Consider the following 20,546-nt stretch of genomic DNA (forward strand, 5'->3'; position numbering starts at 1 on the left):
CCAGGCTTGACCACCATCCTTGGAAGGTCACTCCCTGAGTGACTGTTCCCCAGCCCCGGAGGCTCGCATCTGTTAGCAGGACCCAGTCCTGAATCCCGAACCTGCGACTTTCTAGGAGGTGATGCAATTGGAGCCACCAGAGGAGATAAATCCTTGCCTTTGGCGACAGACGAATTCTCTGATGCATGTGGAGGCGAGATCCCGACCACTTGTCCAGGAGATCCAGTTGGAAGGACCGAGCATGGAACCTCCCGTACCGGAGAGCCTCATAGGCGGAGGCCACCATCTTTCCCAATAGGCAGATGCATTGATGAATCGACACTCGGGGTGGCTTCAAGACATCCCTGACCATGGATTGGATCATCAACACCTTGTCCCACGGAAGAAACACCCGCTGCACTTCCGTATCCAGGATCATACCCAGAAATGACAATCTCTGGGTCGGTTCCAAATGTGACTTTGGAAAATTCAGAATCATCCCCGATTCTGGAGCAGTTGCGTTGTGAGAACAATGGACTGCAGCAGCTTCTCCTTGGACAATGCCTCCTCAACCTGCTCAGATGTGGTATCATTTACATTTAACACATCCCTGATAGCCTCTATCAACAAATGCACCTCCCTTGCAAGAGATGCGGAACCCCGCAACACATCCCCATCCCCATCTGTAGTGTCAGAGTCGGTATCCGTGTCTTGTGCGACATGCACAAGCGCACGTTTGTGGGGGTATATAGCGGGTTGTCCCGAGGTACCAGACACAGGCCATACTGCCATAGAGCTCTGTAATACCTGGGTTGCAGCTTCATTACTAGCAACCCTGTCAGAAATCTGAGAAAGCCAAGTTATGATAAAGGAAAACCACTTTGGTTCCTTTGCTGATATCTGTGCTAAACCAGTGCTAGCCTGATTACATGGAATGGGATCATCCTGGGAGGATAAATCCTCTGCAGCATATGACACAGTATCCCTGGACATAGCTAAAGGAGACCACCAAACACTCCACACACACACACACACACACACACACACACACACACAGGTGCGGGCAGACAGTTTCCCCCACTTTGGTTATACCAAAGCTCCCGTACGGGCGGGAGAGTGCGGATGACCCTGCAGCACCGATTGACCAAACTGTAGGTCCTCATCGGCCAAGGTGTCAAACTTATAAAACTTTGCAAACGTGTTTGCCCCTGACCAAGTAGCTGCTCGGCAAAGTTGTAACGCAGAGACCCCCCCGGGCAGCCGCCCAGGATGAGCCCACCTTTCTAGTAGAATGGGCATTTAACGAATTCGGTATCGGCAATCCTGCCGTGGAATGAGCGTGCTGAATCGTCCCTCTGATCCAGCGCGCAATGGTCTGCTTAGAAGCAGGACACCCAATCTTGTTGGGAGCATACAGGACAAACAGAGCCTCTGTTTTCTGTATCCGAGCTGTTCTACCGACAAACTTTCAAAGCTCTGACCACATCAAGAGACTTTGATGCAGTGAAGGTGTCAGTAACCACTGGCACCACAATAGGTTGGTTTATATGGAAAGACGAAACCACCTTCGGAAGAAATTGCTGACGAGTTCTCAACTCTGCCCTATCTTCATGGAAGATCAGGTAAGGGCTCTTGTGAGACAAGGCCCCCAACTCAGACACCCGCCTTGCGGATACCAAGGCCAACAGCATGACCACTTTCCAAGTGAGAAACTTCAATTCCACCTCCTGTAGAGGTTCAAATCAATCCGATTGAAGGAACTGCAACACTTTATTAAGGTCCCATGGTGCCACCGGGAGCACAAATGGAGGTTGGATGTGCAGCACCCCTTTCACGAACGTCTGAACTTCTGGAAGGGAGGCCAATTGTTTTTGAAAGAAAACAGATAAGGCCGAAATCTGGACCTTGACTGAACCCAATTTTAGGCCTGCATCCACACCCGCCTGCAGAAAATGAAGAAAACATCCCAACTGAAACTCTTCCGTAGGAGCCTTCTTGGATTCACACCAAGACACATTATTTTCTCCAAATACAGTGGTAATGTCTAGACCAGTGATTTTCAACCTTTTTTTACTCGCGGCACACCAAACAATATTTTAAAATTGCCAAGGCACACTATCAGTTCCCCAAAGGAAAAAAACAAAAACCACACATTGGCCTTCACAGTAAAAAAAAAAATACACACATATATTGGCCTATACAGAAAAAAAAAATCACATTGCTCTCCACATAAATCATGTTGCTCCTATATAAATCCTATTGCTCCCCACATAAATCAATCACATTTCTCCCCACATAAATCCTATTTCTCCCCACATGAATTATTCACATTGTTCCCCCTGTAAATCCTTATTCTCCCCACATAAATCCTATTGTGCCCCACAAGAGAAATAAAATAACAAATATTAGCCCCTACCGGTCAGCTGTCCTCCTCCCTGTCCCTCAGTGGCGGGGGGTTGTTCATAGTGGAGTGCTGCAAATACTGAGCAGGGGGCGGTCAGGCAGGTGTGGATGTGGGGTGGCAAGGAAAGCTGTGGTTGCAGGAACTAGGAGATGTGCATGCAGGGTGGGTGGGCTGGCTGGGTGGTGAGACGCGGCGGCCGTGACCTATGATATCACACCGCCATGTCTTCAAGGCATAGGTCACGGCCAGAGCACGACTGATCCTCTAAGAAGAGCCTGGGCCAACAGTTCACTCTAAAGGTGCAGGAAGCTGCTCTGGCTCTGCGGCACACCTTGCAACGGGTCGCGGCACACTAGTGTGCCACGGCACACTGGTTGCAAAAAGCCTGGTCTAGACGTTACTCTTTTCCTGGCCTGAATAAGAGTGGGGATGACTTCTTTGGGAATACCCTTTCGGGCTAGGATCCTACGCTCAACAGCCATGCCGTCAAACGTAGCCAGTCTTGATACACGCACTGCCCCTGCTGCAGCAGGTCCTCGTGAAGAGGAAGAGGCTGAGGATCTTCTATGAGCAACTCCTGAAAATCTGGATACCAAGCCCTCCTTGGCCAGTCTGGGACAATGAGGATCGCTCGAACCCTTGTTCTTCTTTGAGCTTGAGAACTTTTGGTATTAGTGGAAGTGGAGGGAAAACATACACCGACCGAAAGACCCACTGTGACACCAGTGCATCCACTGCTATTGCTTAGAACAATGGGGGTAATTCGAAGTTGATCGCAGTAGGAAATTTTTTAGCAGTTGGGCAAAACCATGTGCACTGCAGGGGAGGGGGGGGGGGGGGGGGGGGGTGGGGGGGGGGGGGGGGGGGGGGGGGGGGGGAGATATAACATTTGCAGAGAGAGTTAGATTTGGGTGGGGTTATTTTGTTTCTGTGCAGGGTAAATACTGGCTGCTTTATCTTTACACTGCAATTTAGATTGCAGATTGAACTCACCACACCCAAATCTATCTCTCTCTGCACGTTATATCTGCCTCCCCCTGCAGTGCACATGGTTTTGCCCAACTGCTAACAAAGTTCCTGCTGCAATCAACTCAGAATTACCCCCAATATCTCTGAAGCTTCTTGTTGAGACGAGACACCATCATGTCTACTTGAGGAACTCCCCAAAGACTTGTCACCTCTGCGAAGACTTCTTGGTGGAGACTCCACTCTCCTGGATGGAGATCGTGTCTGCTGAGGAAGTCTGCTTCCCAGTTGGCCACTCCCGGAATGAAAATTGCCGACAGAGCTTTTGCATGTCTTTCTGCCCAGAGGAGGATCTTGGTCACCTCTGCTTTTCGTTCCGCCCTGACGGTTTATGTACGCGACTGCTGTTACATTGTCTGACTGGATCTGCACGGGTTGATCTTGAAGAAGATGTACCGCTTGTAGAAGGCCGTTGTAAATGGCTCTCAATTCCAGAACGTTTATGTGAAGACAGGTTTCCGGACTTGACCATTTTCCTTGGAAGCTTTGTCCCTGTGTGACTGCTCACCAACCTCGCAGACTTGCATCCGTGGTTACTAGGACCCAGTCCTGGATCCCGAACCTGCGTCCCTCTAGTACATGAGAACTGTGTAGCCACCATAGGAGCGAAATCCTGGCTCGGGAAGACAGGATTATCTTCTGGTGCATGTGTAGGTGGGATCCGGAGCACTTGTCCAACAGGTCCCACTGGAATACCCTGGCATGGAATCGGCCAAACTGTATGGCCTCGTAGGCCGCTACCATCTTTCCCAACAACCGAATGCATTGATGGATCGACACTCTTGTTGGGTTCAAAATTTGTTTGACCATTCTCTGGATTTCCACAGCCTTTTCTACTGGAAGAAATACCCTCTGTACTTGTGTCCAGTATCATCCCCAGAAAGGACAATCTTCTCGTCGGTTCCAACTGCGACTTTGGAAAATTCATGATCCAACTGTGTTGTTGGCTTATGGATAGGGAGAGTGCAATGTTCTGCACCAACCGTTCCCTGGATCTCGCTTTTATCAGGAGATCGTCCAGGTAAGGGATTATATTGACTCCTTGCTGTCGAAAGAGGACCATCATCTCTGCCATCACCTTGGTGAATACCCTCGGTGCCGTGGAGAGTCCGAATGGCAACGTCTGGAACTGGTAATGGCAATCCTGTACTGCAAATCTCAGATAAGCTTGAGGAGGATAAATGGGGACATGCAAGTAGGCATCTTTTATGTCCACTGACACCATGAAGTCCCCTTCCTCCAGACTGGAAATCACTGCCCTCAGAGATTCCATCTTAAACTTGAACCTTTTCAGGTAGAGATTCAGAGATTTCAGGTTTAAAATTGGTCTGACCGAGCCGTCCAGCTTCGGAACTACGAAGAGGCTTGAATAAAAACCTTCTTCCTGTTGTGACAAGGGCACCAGGACAATGAATTGATCCGGACATAATTTTTGAACTGCAGCTGTTACTACTTCTCTGTCCAGGAGAGAAGCTGGCAAGGTCGATTTGAAAAATCAGCATGGGGGGACGTCTTGAAACTCCAGTTTGTATCCATGGGACACTATTTGCAAGACCCATGGGTCCAGGCCAGATTGAACCCAGATCTGACTGAAAAGTTTCAGACATGCTCCCACCCGAGCGGACTCCCGCAAGGGAGCCCCAGCATCATGCTGCAGATTTGGCAGAAGCAGGGGTTGATTTCTGCTCCTGTGATCCTGTGGACTTTTCCTCTTCCCCTCCCTCTACCTGCAAAGAAAGGGGAACCTTTAGCCTTTTTGTATCTAAAAAAAGAAAACCAAAATAATTTTCCCGGCGCCAGCTAGGTACCTAGAAATTAGATTTACAGTTCTGTCGCAGCTCTCATATACATAAGGGGTACTCCACCCCTATATAGCCAACAAAGAAAAAGAAAAATTTGAAAGCGCTGACAGTATGTATGTATGTATGTATGTATGTATGTATGTATATATATATATATATATATATATGTGTATGTATATATATATATATATATATATATATATATATATATATATGTGTGTATATATATATATATATATATATATATGTGAAAGAATTGTTTATTTATTTTATATTTGCTTCTATTTTTTATTACTTCTAAAAATAATATTTATAAAAAAAAAAAAAACTTTAAATCCACAGTACAATAAAATCCACAGTCAACCTCTCTGTATATACCATATGTGTATCTCTCCCTTCTTTCTAGTCTGCAGAGACTGTTTCAGTTATTTATTAGTTTATAACTTTTTATTTGTATCTGTTTAGTTTCTGCAGAGTAGAAAGATGATTGCTCTACTAAAAAAACTGTAACAAAGTATTTTTACTTATACACTTGTACACAGTAAGACGTCCTTTTATACTCTAAAATAACATAACAGTCCATGTTCTAGACGGTTTCTGCTGTATATTAACAGTCACTGTTCTTAGTCCGTTTTCAAATCAGACTCAATTAATTAACTCAGCTGAAATGTGTTGAATTTCTATAAACACAGAAACATATTTTTTGCAGCGTGTATATTATTGCCATGTTTGAGTCCTCTATTCCATTTGTTGGAAGTATTATTTGTGCATTTAGTGCTAGTTCATATACATGGCCATGTATGTATTAAAAATAGAGCAACTTTACCCCACTTGCCGTCTGTGCAATTATGTGTTGGTCGGTGTAGCTCCCGGCTCTGGTAGCAGAATTTCCTTTTATAACGAGCCTTATCTGGAGATCCAAATCCCGTTCCACACAGTTTTGCAGGGGGCTTATACAAACAAAGAAAGGTCCGTGTGGCTGCTGTCAATGCTTGGAAATACGCATTTCTCCGCCGCTGTCAATGCTTGGAAATACGCATTTCTCCGCCTCTGTTATTCTTGGCGGCTTCCTCACTAACTGATAATTGAGTCTGATTTGAAAACGGACTAAGAACAGCGACTCTTAATATACAGCAGAAACAGTCTAGAACATGGACTGTGTTATGTTATTTTAGAGTATAAAATGACATCTTACTGTGTACAAGTGTATAAATAAATAGAAATACTTTGTTAGTTTTTTTTAGTAGAGCAATCATCTTTCTACTCTGCAGAAACTAAACAGATACAAATAAAAAGTTACTAAACTAATAAATAACTGAAACAATCTCTGCAGACTAGAAAGAAGGGAGAGATACCCATATGGTATATACAGAGAGGTTGACTGTGGATTTTATTGTACTGTGGATTTAATAAGTATTAAAAAATAGAAGCAAATATAAAATAAACAATTCTTTCACACACTATATATACCGTATATACTCGAGTATAAGTCGACCCGAATATAAGCCGAGGCACATAATTTTACCACAAAAACCTGGGAAAACTTCTGACTCGAGTATAAACCTAGGGTGGGAAATGTAGCTCTACCCGTACACAGACCTCATAGTGCCAGATATGCCCCACAGTGCCAGATATGCCCCACAGTGCCAGATATGCCAGATATGCCCCACAGTGCCAGATGTGCCAGATATGCCCCACAGTGCCAGAAATGCCACACAGTGCCAGATGTGCCAGATATGCCCCACAGTGCCAGATATGTCCCACAGTGCCAGATGTGCCAGACATGCCCCATAGTGCCAGATATGCCCCACAGTGCCAGATGTGCCAGATATGCCCCACAGTGCCAGATGTGCCCCACAGTGCCAGATATGCCCCACAGTGCCAGGTGTGCCAGATATGCCCCACAGTGCCAGGTGTGCCAGATGTGCCCCACAGTGCCAGATATGCCCCACAGTACCAGGTGTGCCAGATATGCCCCACAGTGCCAGGTGTGCCAGATATGCCCCACAGTGCCAGGTGTGCCAGATATGCCCCACAGTGCCAGGTGTGCCAGATATGCCCCACAGTGCTAGATACTTACCCTCCGTCGCTCCCGCGCTGTCTTCTGAAGGAGGGACACGGGGAGCGCAGCTCTCCTGTGTCCCTCCTGCATCTCCGGCGGCAGCGACGTGTGTTAAAGGAAGTGCCGGTTCGTGCACTTCCTTTACCACTCAGACGCCGGAGATGCAGGAGGGACACAGGAGAGCCGCGCGCTGCGCTCCCCGTGTCCCTCCTTCAGAAGACAGCGCGGGAGCGATGGAGGGTAAGTATTTAGCACTGTGGGGCATATCTGGCACACCTGGCACTGTGGGGCATATCTGGCACTAAAGCTGACTCAAGTATAAGCCGAGGTGGCTTTTTCAGCACAAAAAAAAAGTGCTGAAAAAGTCGGCTTATACTCGAGTATATACGGTATATATATATATACACACATATATACACAGAGTGTTAGCGCTTTCAAATTTTTCTTTTTGTATCTGTTGGGCCGAAAGAACTGCATCTGAGAGTGATGTGTCTTTTTCGCCGGCGTAGGAGCATGAGGCAAGAATGTCGACTTACCAGCGGTGGCCGTAGAAACTAACGCATCCAGCCCATCTCCAAACAAGGCCTCACCTTTATACGGGAGAGCCTCCATATTTCTTTTGGAATCTGCATCAGCATTCCATTGGCGAATCCACAAGGCCCTCCGAGCGGAGACTGCCATGGTAGCGGCTTTTGAACCTAAGAGCCCAATATCTTTCATGGCTTCTAGCATATATGCAGCAGCGTCTTTGATATGGCCTAACGTTAGGAGTATCTTCTCTATCTATCGTGTCAATTTCAGATGACAAGTTATCTGACCATTTTTCAATAGCACTACTCACCCACGCACAAGCAATGGTGGGTCTGAGTAGCGTACCATTGGCCACATAAATAGATTTTAACGTAGTCTCCAACTTGCGGTCTGCCGGCTCTTTTAGTGAAGCCGTCCCAGGCGCAGGGAGAATCACCTTTTTAGTTAATCGTGGCAGGGCACTGTCTAAAACTGGGGGTGACTCCCACCTTTTCCTGTCCTCTGCCGGGAAAGGATAAGCAACCTGAATTCTTTTGGGAATCTGAAATTTCTTTTCAGGGTTTGCCCAAACTCTCTCAAAGAGAGTATTTAGCTCGTGAGAAGGGAAAGTTACTTTAACTTTCTTTTCCTTATAAAAATAAGCTTTCTCCCGAGGTAAAGGAGGGGCTTCCGTAACTTCTAAGATCTCCTTTATAGCAACAATCATATATTAAATGCTTTTTGCCAATTTAGGATCTATTTCCCTGGAATCACTAGTGTCGACACAGGAATCAGAGTTCGTGTCGGTATCAGTTTGTATTATTTGCCAAATGGCCTCTTATGTGACCCAGAGGTATCCCCTGTGGATGAAAAGGCAGAACTATGAAAAATCACATCTTCCACCGATTTTCTCCAGGTTTCTGCATGAGACTCAGACTTATCCAATCTCTTACTGATATGATTCACACTATCACATAATTCTTTCACCCATTCAGGCTCGTGGTGTGCTGGCAGCGCCACCACCTTACAACTCTGTGTCCCTAAAACGGCTCCCTCAGGGGAAGAGCTCCCTGCCTCAGACATGTCACACACATGCACAACCACACCACATACACTCCAGGACTTATAGGGGACAGACCCACAGTAAAATCTGTCAGAAGGACACAGAAAGGATTTGCCAGTTCACAATTCAGCGGTATTGATATAATCCCTGTGTAACACAAAATGCCCACAGACCTGTAGCGCTTTTATAATGATAAATTCACCATGCAGCACTAATTTATATTGTGCCCCCCCCCCCCCCCCAGTTTTGCACCAATACTTGGTTCAGAAGTGGAGGAGGACCAGCGTTCTTCTCTGCAGCTTGATAGGAGAAAAAATGGCGCTTAGTAGTGTGCTGGCTGAGGGGGAAGCCCAGCCCCCGTAATGGCGCGTTTCCACTCAGACTTTTCAATACTAGTTTTTATACTGGCGGGGGTAGGACTGTGCCTCAGCATCTTATGTCCCCTTGTTAGCCAGTTTTGAGTAGGTTCATGCTGACCGCGGCGGCGCGGCGCGGCGTGCCCCCCCCCCCCCCCGTGCCTGTGTTGAAGGGCAGCATGGCACGCAGTGTTCCCGCCCGCCGCACGGTACCTTTTAGCCGTCATGATGACTGAAGATCCTCTTCTGTACACTCACCTGTCTTCTGACTTCTGGCTCTGTTAGGGGGGTGACGGCGGGCTGTGGGAGTGAGCACATAGCCGCAGCTAGTGTTCAGTTCCCTTCAGGAGCTAATGGTGTCCTGTCAGCCAGAAGCAGAGCCATGAAACTATTTAGGAAGTTTTAGAAATATACACTTGGCGCTTTCACCTACAATGTGAAAGCAGCTAGTCTCGGGACACTGACCCCAGTTGTCCCAAGATTTAAAAGAACTAGAACAAAGAATGAGACAGCGCTTTTCACGTTGTATAAAGAAAGATAACCTTTGCTTTATATTTTATATAGAATACAGATATAAAAAGATTTTCATATATATGTATATGTAGATAGATAGATAGATAGATAGATAGATAGATAGATAGATAGATAGATAGATAGATAGATAGATATAGATAGATAGATAGATAGGAGATCACACTACGATACCGGCCAGTATCAATTTAATCTAAAAAATACAATATATTAAAATTATCTCCACAACAGAGAACAATTCGTCCAAAATTATCCAACTAGAATAGCATATGCCCTATAACTCTGTAATTCTCCTAATAGGGCTCTAAAAATAAGAATTTACTTACCGATAATTCTATTTCTCGGAGTCCGTAGTGGATGCTGGGGTTCCTGAAAGGACCATGGGGAATAGCGGCTCCGCAGGAGACAGGGCACAAAAGTAAAGCTTTTACAGGTCAGGTGGTGTGTACTGGCTCCTCCCCCTATGACCCTCCTCCAGACTCCAGTTAGGTACTGTGCCCGGACGAGCGTACACAATAAGGGAGGATTTTGAATCCCGGGTAAGACTCATACCAGCCACACCAATCACACCGTACAACTTGTGATCTAAACCCAGTTAACAGTATGATAACAGAGGAGCCTCTGAAAGATGGCTTCCTAAACAATAACCCGAATTAGTTAACAATAACTATGTACAAGTATTGCAGATAATCCGCACTTGGGATGGGCGCCCAGCATCCACTACGGACTCCGAGAAATAGAATTATCGGTAAGTAAATTCTTATTTTCTCTATCGTCCTAAGTGGATGCTGGGGTTCCTGAAAGGACCATGGGGATTATACCAAAGCTCCCAAACGGGCGGGAGAGTGCGGATGACTCTGCAGCACCGAATGAGAGAACTCCAGGTCCTCCTTTGCCAGGGTATCAAATTTGTAAAAATTTACAAACGTGTTCTCCCCTGACCACGTAGCTGCTCGGCAGAGTTGTAATGCCGAGACCCCTCGGGCAGCCGCCCAAGATGAGCCCACCTTCCTTGCGGAATGGGCCTTAACAGATTTAGGCTGTGGCAGGCCTGCCACAGAATGTACAAGTTGAATTTTGTTACAAATCCAACGAGCAATCGACTGCTTAGAAGCAGGTGCACCCAACTTGTTGGGTGCATACAGTATAAACAGCGAGTCAGATTTTCTGACTCCAGCCGTCCTTTAAATGTATATTTTTAAGGCTCTGACAACGTCCAACAACTTGGAGTCCTTCAAGTCGTCTGTAGCCGCAGGCACTACAATAGGCTGGTTCAGGTGAAACGCTGATACCACCTTAGGGAGAAAATGCGGACGCGTCCGCAGCTCTGCCCTATGTCGAATGGAAATTAAATAAGGGCTTTTATAAAACAAAGCCGCCAGTTCAGATACTCTCCCGGCCGAAGCCAGAGCCAGTAACATAGTCACTTTCCATGTGAGATATTTCAAATCCACATTCTTTAGTGGTTCAAACCAATTGGATTTGAGGAAATCTAAAACTACATTTAGATCCCACGGTGCCACCTTAGGCACCACAGGAGGCTGTATATGCAGTACTCCTTTGATAAAAATCTGGACCTCAGAGACTGAGGCCAATTCTTTTTGGAAGAATATTGATAGGGCCGAAATTTGAACCTTAATAGATCCCAATTTGAGACCCCTAGACAATCCTGATTGCAGGAAATGTAGGAAAACGACCCAGTTGAAATTCCTCCATCGGAGCACTCCGCTGCTCGCACCACGCAACATATTTTCGCCAAATACGGCGATAATGCTTCGCGGTGACTTCCTTCCTTGCCTTTATCAAGGTAGGAATGACTTCTTCTGGAATGCCTTTTCCTTTTAGGATCTGGCATTCAAACGCCATGCCGTCAAACGCAGCCGCGGTAAGTCTTGAAAAAGACAAGGACCCTGCTGAAGCAGGTCCCTTCTCAGAAGTAGAGGCCACGGATCGTCCGTGACCATCTCTTGAAGTTCCGGGTACCAAGTCCTTCTTGGCCAATCCGGAGCCACTAGTCTTACTCCTCTTTGCCGTATAATCCTCAATACCTTTGGTATGAGAGGCAGAGGAGGAAACACATATACCGACTGGTACACCCAAGGTGTTACCAGCGCGTCCACAGCTATTGCCTGCGGATCTCTTGACCTGGCGCAATACCTGTCCAGTGTATTGTTGAGGCGAGACGCCATCCTGTCCACCATTGGTTTTACCCAACGGTTTAATAGCATGTGGAAAACTTCTGGATGAAGTCCCCACTCTCCCGGGTGAAGGTCGTGTCTGCTGAGGAAGTCTGCTTCCAAGTTGTCCACGCCCGGGATGAATACTGCTGACAGTGCTATCACGTGATTCTCCGCCCAGCGAAGGATCCTGGCAGCTTCTGCCATTGCCCTCCTGCTTCTTGTGCCGCCCTGTCTGTTTACATGGGCGACTGCCGTGATGTTGTCCGACTGGATCAACACCGGTCTTCCTTGAAGCAGAGGTTCCGCCTGGCTTAGAGCATTGTAGATTGCTCTTAGTTCCAGAATGTTTATGTGAAGAGACTTTTTCAGGCTCGACCACACTCCCTGGAAATTTCTTCCCTGTGTGACTGCTCCCCAGCCTCTCAGGCTGGCATCCGTGGTCACCAGGATCCAATCCTGCATGCCGAATCTGCGGCCCTCCAATAGATGAGCCTCCTGCAACCACCACAGAAGGGATACCCTTGTCCTCGGCGACAGGGTTATCCGCAGGTGCATCTGAAGATGCGACCCTGACCATTTGTCCAACAGATCCCTTTGCATGGAATCTGCCGAAAGGGATTGCTTCGTAAGAAGCTACCATTTTTTCCCAGGACTCTTGTGCATTGATGTACAGACACCTTTCCTGGTTTTAGGAGGTTCCTGACCAGGTCAGATAACTCCTTGGCTTTTTCTTCGGGAAGAAAAACCTTTTTCTGAACTGTGTCCAGAATCATCCCCAGGAACAGCAGACGAGTTGTCGGCATTAATTGGGATTTTGGAATATTCAGAATCCATCCGTGCTGCTTTAGCACCTCTTGAGATAGTGCTAAACCCATCTCTAGCTGTTCTCTGGACCTTGCCCTTATTAGGAGATCGTCCAAGTATGGGATAATTAATACGCCTTTTCTTCGAAGAAGAAATATTATCTCGGCCATTACCTTTGTAAAGACCCGAGGTGCCGTGGACAAACCAAACGGCAGCGTCTGAAACTGATAGTGACAGTTTTGTAAAACGAACCTGAGGTACCCCTGGTGTGAGGGGTAATTGGAACGTGGAGATACGCATCCTTGATGTCCAAGGATACCATAAAGTCCCCTTCTTCCAGGTTCGCTATCACTGCTCTGAGTGACTCCATCTTGAACTTGAACTTCTTTATGTACAGGTTCAAGGACTTCAGATTTAGAATAGGCCTTACCGAGCCATCCGGCTTCGGTACCACAAAAAGAGTGGAATAATACCCCTTCCCTTGTTGTAGAAGAGGTACCTTGACTATCACCTGCTGAGAATACAGCTTGTGAATGGCTTCCAAAACCGTCTCCCTTTCTGAGGGGGACGTTGGTAAAGCAGACTTCAGGAAACGGCGAGGTGGCTCTGTCTCTAATTTCAACCTGTACCCCTGAGATATTATCTGCAGGATCCAGGGATTTACCTGCGAGTGAGCCCACTGCGCGCTGTAATTCTTGAGACGACCGCCTACCGCCCCCGAGTCCGCTTGCGAAGCCCCAGCGTCATGCTGAGGCTTTTGTAGAAGCCGGGGAGGGCTTCTGTTCCTGGGAAGGAGCTGCCTGTTGCTGTCTCTTCCCTCGTCCTCTGCCTCGTGGCAGATATGAATAGCCCTTTGCTCTCTTATTTTTAAAGGAACGAAAGGGCTGCGGTTGAAAGGTCGGTGCCTTTTTCTGTTGGGGAGTGACTTGAGGTAGAAAGGTGGATTTCCCGGCCGTAGCCGTGGCCACCAAATCCGATAGACCGACCCCAAATAACTCCTCTACGCATCGCCTGTCCACTGTCGTGTCCATAAAGCTCTTCTGGCCGAAATGGACATAGCACTTACCCGTGATGCCAGTGTGCAGATATCTCTCTGTGCATCACGCATATAAAGAAATGCATCCTTTATTTGTTCTAACGACAGTAAAATATTGTCCCTGTCCAGGGTATCAATATTTTCGATCAGGGACTCTGACCAAACTACCCCAGCACTGCACATCCAGGCAGTCGCAATAGCTGGTCGTAGTATAACACCTGCATGTGTGTATATACCTTTTTGGATATTTTCCATCCTCCTATCTGATGGATCTTTAAGTGCGGCCGTCTCAGGAGAGGGTAACGCCACTTGTTTTGATAAGCGTGTTAGCGCTTTGTCCACCCTAGGAGGTGTTTCCCAGCGCTCCCTAACCTCTGGCGGGAAAGGGTATAAAGCCAATAACTTCTTTGAAATTAGCAGTTTTTAATCGGGGCACCCCACGCTTCATCACACACGTCATTTAATTCTTCTGATTCGGTAAAAACTACTGGTAGTTTTTTCACACCCCACATAATACCCTGTTTAGTGGTACCTGTAGTATCAGCTAAATGTAACATCTCCTTTATTGCCAAAATCATATAACGTGTGGCCCTACTGGAAAATACGGTTGATTCGTCACCTTCACCACCGGAATCAGTGCCTGTGTCTGGGTCTGTGTCGACCGACTGAGGCAAGGGGCGTTTTACAGCCCCTGACGGTGTTTGAGGCGCCTGGACAGGCACTAATTGAGTGTCCGGCCGCCTCATGTCGGCAAACGACTGCTTAAGCGAGTTGACGCTATCCCGTAATTCCACAAATAAAGGCATCCATTCTGGTGTCGACCCCCTAGGAGGTGACATCCTCATATTTGGCAATTGCTCCGCCTCCACACCAATAACGTCCTCATACATGTCGACACACACGTACCGACACACAGCAGACACACAGGGAATGCTCTATACGAAGACAGGACCCACTAGCCCTTTGGGGAGACAGAGGGAGAGTCTGCCAGCACACACCAAAAAGCGCTATATATGACAGGGATAGCCTTATGATTAAGTGCTCCCTTATAGCTGCTTTTATATTAATATATTGCCATTTATTTTGCCCCCCCTCTCTGCTATACCCTGTTTCTGTAGTGCAGTGCAGGGGAGAGACCTGGGAGCCTTCCTGACCAGCGGAGCTGTGACAGAAAATGGCGCCGTGTGCTGAGGAGATAGGCCCCGCCCCTTTTTCGGCGGGCTCGTCTCCCGCTATTTAGTACATTTAGGCAGGGGTAAATATCTCCATATAGCCTCTGGGGCTATATGTGAGGTATTTTTAGCCTTTTTAAAGGTTTTCATTTGCCTCCCAGGGCGCCCCCCCCCCAGCGCCCTGCACCCTCAGTGACTGCCGTGTGAAGTGTGCTGAGAGGAAAATGGCGCACAGCTGCAGTGCTGTGCGCTACCTTAAGAAGACTGCAGGAGTCTTCAGCCGCCGATTCTGGACCTCTTCTTGCTTCAGCATCTGTGAGGGGGCCGGCGGCGTGGCTCCGGTGACCATCCAGGCTGTACCTGTGATCGTCCCTCTGGAGCTTCATGTCCAGTAGCCAAGAAGCCAATCCATCCTGCACGCAGGTGAGTTCACTTCTTCTCCCCTCTGTCCCTCGTTGCAGTGATCCTGTTGCCAGCAGGAATCACTGTAAAATAAAAAACCTAAGCTAAACTCTCTAAGCAGCTCTTTATGAGAGCCACCTAGAATTGCACCCTTCTCGGCCGGGCACAAAAATCTAACTGGAGTCTGGAGGAGGGTCATAGGGGGAGGAGCCAGTACACACCACCTGACCTGTAAAAGCTTTACTTTTGTGCCCTGTCTCCTGCGGAGCCGCTATTCCCCATGGTCCTTTCAGGAACCCCAGCATCCACTTAGGACGATAGAGAAAATAGGATTTTGGTACTTACCAGGTAAATCCTTTTCTTTGAATCCATAGGGGGCACTGGAGTACTCTTGGGATATGGACGGGCGGAGCCGAACAAAGGCACTGAATATTCAAATTTAGGACCCTCCCACCCCTCCATATCCCCGAGTACCTCAGTGTACTGTCTCAGTGTTTTTTACTGAGCGAACAGGAACGATATAGAGAGGTTGACAATGGAGAATACCTATAACATAACGGACAACAACAATGTTGACCCATAACCTTACTGTCAACTAAACAGTTGACACCATAACCGATAGAACTTTATAATTTGAACCAATCGGTGAAAATGTGTTACCATAAGCTCCTCTGAGCTTAATATCAATCAAGTAAAACTTGTTACCCTAAGCTCTCTTGAGCTTAAAACAACCCAGGTAAACTGCTCTGGGTGGGCGTCCAGTGCCCCCTATGGATTCAAAGAAAAGGATTTACCTGGTAAGTACCAAAATCCTATTTTCTTTTTCATCCACTAGGGGTCACTGGAGTACTCTTGGGACGTACCAAAGCTTCCCTCGTGGGCGGGAGAGCTGTTTGATACTTGTAACAGTAGGCAGCCCAAGGCTAGATGCTGATGGCGCCACCATTTATAACGTGTAAACGTGCACAAACATGGTGCACATGAAGGCTATATAGCCGCGTTTTAGACACTCCACGACCCACTGGGTCTGACATTCCCACAGAACCTGTGGGATGAGTTATTACTGACGTAGGCGATTGTAACCTAGCCTTAAGGTAAGCCTGACTTGTAGTCATTATTATTACCCAACTCGATAATGTCTGCTGAGAAACTGGCTAACCCCAGTTGGCAGTATCATAGAGAACAAACAACGTATTCATATCACGTACTGTTGACGTTCGGCACATATATAAACGCGTAATGCGTGTACCACATTCAGTTCTAGAATGTGCTGTCCACACAGGAACCCCTATTGGTACATTGATGTGAAGAATACGAAAGCGTGATTCGTCCGAAGATCTGCTTTGTCATGAGAAAACTGAAATACGGTGGCTTGGAATACAAGGCACCCAAATATGAAAACAAACCCTTGCCGAAGCCAAGGCTAGAAGAAAAAATTGTTTTCCAAAGTGAGAAACTTAATTCCCATTTGTTGAAAGGGTTCACAATATGAAACTGTAAGAAATCTGAACCCAACTTCAAGTCGCCTGGCGCTGTAGGTGGGATAAATAGAGTGTGAACTTTGATGACACCTTGTAGAAAGATGTGTACAGACGCAAATAGAAGCAAACGTCTTTGAAAATAAGTTTACCACACAGATACCTGCACTCTTCGTGCAGATCAACGCAGTTTTCCATCCCACCCCGTTTAACAGAATACGGGTTACTTGAAGGATGATGTTGGAACTTCCGAGGTTTACAACCTATGTAAGCACACGAAATTTTGTAAAAATGAGCTGCCTTAAACGGCTTACTATTTCGTAACATGGTTAGTATAACCGATACTGTAATGCTCAATTTCTTAAGAGGGCGGTCTGAACCCTCACCCCGTCAACCGCAGCTGCGGTACCTAGATAATAGGTACCTAGGGAACTATGGGTAAACTAACGTTCCCTGATGTAACAGGTTGGACGTATTATGAGCGGGCCAAGATCGTGTGCAAGTATTCCTTGAAAATTCGAGAAGCAAACTTCTCCGAAACCCATGAGATACCACCAGTATGACTGTGACAAACTGTCTTATGATCCGTTTTGACAACGGAGAGAGCAGCGGAAAATGGTGGAGCCAGATACACGATGCTGAATGACCACATGAATGTGAGAGACTCCACCGCCACTGCCCTTGTGATCTGTTTTGTACACATACTGAACTTTCGTAATTGTGGCGAGATGCCATCATGTATACTTGAGGGTAACCCCCTTCTGTGGACTCACATATGAAACACCTCTAGATTTAATGTCCAGTTTTCAGGATCCAAATCCTGACGGGTGAGATCCTCTGTCTAACAGATGTCCACTCACATAATGATCTCTTGACATTTTCACATAATGGTGTTCTGAGCCATTGAGGATCTGAGTTACCTGCCGCATTGCCATGCGGCTACTTGGTTCTCACTGGTTGTTGTGTATGCAACTGCCGTTGCCTTGTTTGACTGCTTAAGGCCAGCGTGGGACATGCATCAAAAATTTACATGAAACTCATGGTTGTTCCTCTCCACCGAAATCTTTAGTAAAAGGCGAAAGATTTATTCGTTCTGAAGAGAAACCAGAGTATATACCTGGTCAGACTGAAAGCGAATTATGTATTGCATTGTAAAATGCCCAGAGTTCTAGGACATTTATCGACAGCAATCTGTCGTGTTTTAGAACCTTTGTTGCTAATTTTAACTACAAATCCTGACCCTCTGCGACTGTCGTCCAGAGTATATACACCCTTTTCCCTCTGTGGGAAACGCGAGTGAAGGGTGGCGAACTAAATTGAAAACACATCGTTATTCGTAATAGGTGAATACACCAATGTACCGCTAGTGTGCGTGTTTTGCACTAATTACTAGACGTACATTTGTTATTGCTGGTGTAGTAGGTAAAAGTCTTTGATTTACCGTATTTATCATCTTACCTAGGCATTGACATCGTTTAGACGGAATTAGATGCGATTGTTTTCGAACTTGATCTGCTACCGCAGTATACCTTAGTAGCGCAAGTTTAGAGGAACTTTGTTGAGACAGAGTTCGTATGTGAGATGAGCTATCATCCCAACATCACTTTTGGTAAATACCCAAAGCGATAAGCAACGGTAGACATGAAATGGTTAATGGTTGTGGCGAATTGCAAACGCTAAAACCTGTGATGAACAAACCGGAATGGGTATATACGCATTGCAAATGCCAGTATTTTGTGGCTCCAATATGCCAATACTACCCGCAGCAAATCCATTTTCAAACTGCAGTAAGTGATTTGTTGATTGCAACTGCGACGGAGCTGTATGGATTGGTTACCCCAACCAGAGGGGAATAAGCCACCCTGACTCTGCCTGTATTATAAAGACAGCTGAAACCCAGTAGAGACCAAATGGCTACCTGCCAATCCGTTCGACAGAGGCAGTCATGACCCTGTTGAAGTCTGGAAACCCCGCAAAGGTAACATGTAAAGACGCGCTCCCACAATTGGAAAAGAGGTCATCAACTACTGGCTTGCAGACCGTAGCGACCTGTCGTTACAAGGCGTGAGTGTTTGTATCACCGCCTTGAAACTGAAGTCTAAAGGGATTAAATGCCGGCACAAGAATTCCGTTTCGATTAACGGCTGAATATCAAATGTAGGACCAACAAGCTGTGGCCTTGTCGTGCTGAACTGGCGACGATGAAACGTCGTTAGAAGCTTTACAGATATACTCTGTAGCTTCTTTTAACCGTAATGTCTAGTGACCCAAATGTTTCATGGGTCTTTATGTTTGACACAGACGCATTTACCAATGTCGGATGGCGTCATATTGTAAACGATTAAATAGTGGTCAAAGTCTACTAAGTGGAACAATGGAGACATTGACTCCCTGTAATTTAGCAATGTATGTTCGCAACAACCCTGCACTATCTGAGTGCTGGTCTAATGAACCCTTCTCACTCGTGGTTATCGGTGTGAGATTTGACATAGAATCGTGCATTACATTATAAGACCAGTTAAATAAGCACTGTGGTACCCAAAGGGAATTCCTCTGGAAAACTGTCTTTTGTTAGAGCTGGCGGAATAACTTCCGAGACTCCGATGCCAATGTTATTTTTTTTTTTGGTCTGTACTAGAGCCTTACTCGCTATGCAGACAGACACCCCAATAGGCCACGGACAGCCATTGCACGCCTTATGACGTTATCATGTCATATATATATATTGTATTGGTGAACAGCATAATAATATTAAACTCAAGGTTGATTCTCTCTACGGAAATCTTTAGTAAAACTAAAGATTTATTCGCTGTGAAGAAAAAACAGAGTAATCTTTATGTGAAAAGCAGTTCACATGGCCTATGAAACCCGAACCAAATTCCTACTAACCCCCCTACGCCTCTGGTGGCTTAGAGATGTAGGGCAGGAATGTTCTAGAATCATGTAGAAAAACAGTTTACATGCCGATTAAAATTTCCCACTAACACCCCTGCGCCTCCAGTGGCTTAGAGATGTAGGGCAGGAATGTTCCAGAATCACAAACTGGAAAACAACAGGCAGCATGGTTAAAATGGCCCGTTTGCCATGCTGACCTTTCCGTATAGGTTATTATACAGTATAACCACAGGACGGTTACAACTGTTCTATGAATAAATATATATATAAGCTGATAGGCCATGATCACATCAGACATTAATATTAATATATTAATATAGGCTCCCTAGCTTTGTTAATAGCAGCCATTAATATAGGTTAAACTCTGAAAATCACAGCCAGTAATATAGTTCAATTATTACTGTCAGTATCGGTAACAAGCTTATATCTGTGATAGATATATATATAAATATATATATACCCAGCTGGTCATATATCCGCCAGCTTCCACCGTGCCTCTTCCCCCCCTATGATCATCTGCGGGAAGCCTGCACTTGTGATCGTCTCTGTAGTGAGACTGATGGGCGGCCGGACGTAGCTGGGCGGCCGTTGGAAGCCTGCCCTGGCATTTGCAGGCCGTGACGGAGCGGCGGTCATACTGGTACTAAGTATGGCTTACCTGCTGTGCAGCCGTACGGAGCCCAGTGTGCGGCAGGACGGACTGGCGGCTACCGGAGCGCTGGGACGGGCGGCCTGATGTCAGACGGAGCAGCTGCTTCGTATGAACTCCCCCTGCTGCGGCAGGAGGGAGCTTGGCGGCGACCGGAGCGCTGGGACGGGCGGCTTGATGTCCCCGTCTGTGTGATA

General features: G+C 46.6%; 1 protein-coding gene, 1 non-coding gene and 1 pseudogene across 2 annotated transcripts in view; all 3 read right to left on the bottom strand.

The window, feature by feature from the left end:
• The window catches only part of NUP155 (nucleoporin 155), a 212,222-nt gene that overhangs the window by 146,526 nt on the left and 45,150 nt on the right, over nucleotides 1-20,546 (bottom strand). The gene's annotated exons all lie outside the window — the stretch shown is intronic.
• On the bottom strand, nucleotides 17,802-17,918 carry LOC134961255 (U5 spliceosomal RNA). Its single transcript, XR_010187875.1, has one exon. It is a non-coding gene; the product is annotated as a U5 spliceosomal RNA (small nuclear RNA).
• Nucleotides 19,529-19,636, bottom strand: LOC134932434 (U5 spliceosomal RNA; annotated as a pseudogene).

This window comes from Pseudophryne corroboree, chromosome 1, assembly GCF_028390025.1.
Source record: "Pseudophryne corroboree isolate aPseCor3 chromosome 1, aPseCor3.hap2, whole genome shotgun sequence".
Classification (NCBI taxonomy): domain Eukaryota; kingdom Metazoa; phylum Chordata; class Amphibia; order Anura; family Myobatrachidae; genus Pseudophryne; species Pseudophryne corroboree.